Here is a 5000-nt window from a genome sequence, read left to right on the forward strand (position 1 = left end):
TATACCTTCATAGTGTACACTTTCAGACAGTATACCTTCATAGTGTACACTTTCAGACAGTATACCTTCATAGTGTACACTTTCAGACAGTATACCTTCATAGTGTACACTTTCAGATATTATACCTTCATAGTGTACACTTTCTGATATTATACCTTCATAGTGTACACTTTCAGACAGTAGACCTTCATAGTGTACACTTTCATATGTTATACCTTCATAGTGTACACTTTCAGACAGTAGACCTTCATAGTGTACACTTTCAGACAGTATACCTTCATAGTGTACACTTTCAGACAGTATCCCTTCATAGTGTACACTTTCAGACATTATACCTTCATAGTGTACACTTTCATATGTTATACCTTCATAGTGTACACTTTCAGACAGTAGACCTTCATAGTGTACACTTTCAGACAGTATACCTTCATAGTGTACACTTTCAGACAGTATCCCTTCATAGTGTACACTTTCAGACAGTATACCTTCATAGTGTACACTTTCTGATATTATACCTTCATAGTGTACACTTTCAGATGTTATACCTTCATAGTGTACACTTTCAGACAGTATACCTTCATAGTGTACACTTTCAGACAGTATACCTTCATAGTGTACACTTTCAGACAGTATACCTTCATAGTGTACACTTTCAGACAGTATACCTTCATAGTGTACACTTTCATATGTTATACCTTCATAGTGTACACTTTCAGACAGTAGACCTTCATAGTGTACACTTTCTGATATTATACCTTCATAGTGTACACTTTCAGACAGTATACCTTCATAGTGTACACTTTCAGACAGTATACCTTCATAGTGTACACTTTCAGACAGTATACCTTCATAGTGTACACTTTCAGATGTTATACCTTCATAGTGTACACTTTCAGACAGTATACCTTCATAGTGTACACTTTCAGATGTTATACCTTCATAGTGTACACTTTCAGACAGTAGACCTTCATAGTGTACACTTTCAGACAGTATACCTTCATAGTGTACACTTTCAAATGTTATACCTTCATAGTGTACACTTTCAGACAGTAGACCTTCATAGTGTACACTTTCAGACAGTATCCCTTCATAGTGTACACTTTCAGATATTATACCTTCATAGTGTACACTTTCAGATATTATACCTTCATAGTGTACACTTTCAGACAGTATACCTTCATAGTGTACACTTTCAGACAGTATACCTTCATAGTGTACACTTTCAGACAGTATACCTTCATAGTGTACACTTTCAGACAGTATACCTTCATAGTGTACACTTTCAGACAGTAGACCTTCATAGTGTACACTTTCAGACAGTATACCTTCATAGTGTACACTTTCAGACAGTATACCTTCATAGTGTACACTTTCAGACAGTATACCTTCATAGTGTACACTTTCAGACAGTATCCCTTCATAGTGTACACTTTCAGACAGTATACCTTCATAGTGTACACTTTCAGACAGTATACCTTCATAGTGTACACTTTCAGACAATATACCTTTATAGTGTACACTTTCAGACAGTATCCCTTCATAGTGTACACTTTCAGACAGTATCCCTTCATAGTGTACACTTTCAGACAGTATACCTTCATAGTGTACACTTTCAGACAGTATCCCTTCATAGTGTACACTTTCAGACAGTATACCTTCATAGTGTACACTTTCATATGTTATACCTTCATAGTGTACACTTTCAGACAGTATACCTTCATAGTGTACACTTTCAGACAGTAGACCTTCATAGTGTACACTTTCTGATATTATACCTTCATAGTGTACACTTTCAGACAGTATCCCTTCATAGTGTACACTTTCAGACAGTATACCTTCATAGTGTACACTTTCTGATATTATACCTTCATAGTGTACACTTTCAGACAGTATACCTTTATAGTGTACACTTTCATATGTTATACCTTCATAGTGTACACTTTCAGACAGTATACCTTCATAGTGTACACTTTCAGACAGTAGACCTTCATAGTGTACACTTTCAGACAGTATACCTTTATAGTGTACACTTTCAGACAGTATACCTTCATAGTGTACACTTTCAGACAGTATACCTTTATAGTGTACACTTTCAGACAGTATACCTTCATAGTGTACACTTTCAGACAGTATACCTTCATAGTGTACACTTTCAGACAGTATACCTTCATAGTGTACACTTTCAGACAATATACCTTTATAGTGTACACTTTCAGACAGTATCCCTTCATAGTGTACACTTTCAGACAGTATCCCTTCATAGTGTACACTTTCAGACAGTATACCTTCATAGTGTACACTTTCAGACAATATACCTTTATAGTGTACACTTTCAGACAGTATCCCTTCATAGTGTACACTTTCAGACAGTATCCCTTCATAGTGTACACTTTCAGACAGTATACCTTCATAGTGTACACTTTCAGACAGTATACCTTCATAGTGTACACTTTCAGACAATATACCTTTATAGTGTACACTTTCAGACAGTATCCCTTCATAGTGTACACTTTCAGACAGTATCCCTTCATAGTGTACACTTTCAGACAGTATACCTTCATAGTGTACACTTTCAGACAGTATCCCTTCATAGTGTACACTTTCAGACAGTATACCTTCATAGTGTACACTTTCATATGTTATACCTTCATAGTGTACACTTTCAAACAGTATTTCTTCATAGTGTACACTTTCAGACAGTAGACCTTCATAGTGTACACTTTCTGATATTATACCTTCATAGTGTACACTTTCAGACAGTATCCCTTCATAGTGTACACTTTCAGACAGTATACCTTCATAGTGTACACTTTCTGATATTATACCTTCATAGTGTACACTTTCAGACAGTATACCTTTATAGTGTACACTTTCATATGTTATACCTTCATAGTGTACACTTTCAGACAGTATACCTTCATAGTGTACACTTTCAGACAGTAGACCTTCATAGTGTACACTTTCAGACAGTATACCTTTATAGTGTACACTTTCAGATATTATACCTTCATAGTGTACACTTTCAGACAGTAGACCTTCATAGTGTACACTTTCAGACAGTATACCTTTATAGTGTACACTTTCAGATATTATACCTTCATAGTGTACACTTTCAGACAGTATACCTTCATAGTGTACACTTTCATATGTTATACCTTCATAGTGTACACTTTCATATGTCATACCTTCATAGTGTACACTTTCAGATATTATACCTTCATAGTGTACACTTTCAGACAGTATACCTTCATAGTGTACACTTTCAGACAGTATACCTTCATAGTGTACACTTTCAGACAGTATACCTTCATAGTGTACACTTTCAGACAGTATACCTTCATAGTGTACACTTTCAGACAGTAGACCTTCATAGTGTACACTTTCTGATATTATACCTTCATAGTGTACACTTTCAGACAGTATACCTTCATAGTGTACACTTTCAGACAGTATACCTTCATAGTGTACACTTTCAGACAGTATACCTTCCAAATAAAGGTGATAGAATGGATTGTATTATCTCTGTTTCCAAGGTGACAGACTACTCATCCTCGAGTGAGGAGCGGTCAGAGAGCAGCGACGAGGACGGAGAGACGGGGCAAGATGGGACTGTGGCCGTCATGTAAGTGTGTGTGTATTTAACACAGATGTGTGTATACTATGCCATCAATTTACAGTTGTGGTGAGTTGTATGTAGGGGATCTGACTGTGTGTGTGTGTGTGTGTGTGTGTGTGTGTGTGTGTGTGTGTGTGTGTGTTTTTTGCAGGCCGCAGCAGGGTGAAGCATATGAAGGTTTGACTGAAGAACCTCTGGCAGGCTCCTTCAACACAACACAGGACAGCACTCTGATCATGACAGAGGTGAGACACACACACACACCCGCACACGCACGCGCACACACCCACACACACACACACACACACACACACACACACACACACACACACACACACATACGCATACACGCACGCACACACACGCACACACACGCACGGACATACAACTTAGCTTTCTCTCTCTCTGTGTCTCTCTCAGGCGGAGGATAGGAGGAGGGCACCAGGCCATGGTGAGAGTAACGGGTTTCATAGCAACCTTCACGGCAGCGGTAACCAAGGTAATCTCCCTGACCTGGTCCAGCAGAGCTCCTCTTCACCCTCAACCCTGGATGCACTGAAAGAGGTAACACACTCACACACACACACACACACACACACACACACACACATACACAGTGATTCTTTAGTTGTTGTCTACAGTTGTGCTCATTGATTGTTTCTTTCCAGCAATTTGGATCTAAAGCCTCCTTCTCCCCATTCGGTGACCCAAGGTCCTATCAGACCTCCCCTACTGAAGACGAGGAAGAGAACTCAGCTGGTAATGTTGTGTTAATGTTATTGTAAGGTTATTCTTTAGTTGCTGTAATGTTGTGTTTATGTTGTTGTAAGGTTATTCTTTGGTTGCTGTAATGTTGTGTTTATGTTATTGTAAGGTTGTAATGTAGTGTAAACGTTACAAAACAAACCTGTGCTTCTATTTGTCCTATTTCACAGATGTACAAGTGTGTATTAATACATGTGTGAAATGGAAATGTGTTTTTGAATATCCCAACTCTCCCAGAGACACCCTCGGTGAGCGGGGTCACGGCCAGGGTCAGCGGCAACCTTAGAGCAATTAGGGTTAAGTGCCTTGCTCAAGGGCACAGCAGCAGATGTTTCACCTTTTCAGCTCAGGGATTCAATCCAGCGACCTTTTGCTTAATGGCCCAAGGCTCTAACCTCTGGGCTACCTGCCTCCACTATACTATAACGTTGTTCTGTGGTTTCAGGTCTGTTCACCAGTGAGTTGCTGCATCAGGAGCAGGCCAGGCTAGCCGAGGCCAGAAAGATCAGCGTGGTCAACGTGAACCCAACCAACATACGACCTCACAGTGACACGCCTGAGATACGCAAATACAAGAAGCGCTTCAACTCTGAGATACTGTGTGCTGCTCTCTGGGGTA

The 5000-nt window shown here is 39.3% G+C and overlaps 1 pseudogene; it reads left to right on the forward strand.

Annotated features, from left to right (window-relative positions):
• LOC115122444 (TRAF2 and NCK-interacting protein kinase-like) overlaps nucleotides 1–5000 on the forward strand; it is a 52808-nt pseudogene that overhangs the window by 40883 nt on the left and 6925 nt on the right.

This window comes from Oncorhynchus nerka, linkage group LG5 (assembly GCF_034236695.1).
Source record: "Oncorhynchus nerka isolate Pitt River linkage group LG5, Oner_Uvic_2.0, whole genome shotgun sequence".
Classification (NCBI taxonomy): domain Eukaryota; kingdom Metazoa; phylum Chordata; class Actinopteri; order Salmoniformes; family Salmonidae; genus Oncorhynchus; species Oncorhynchus nerka.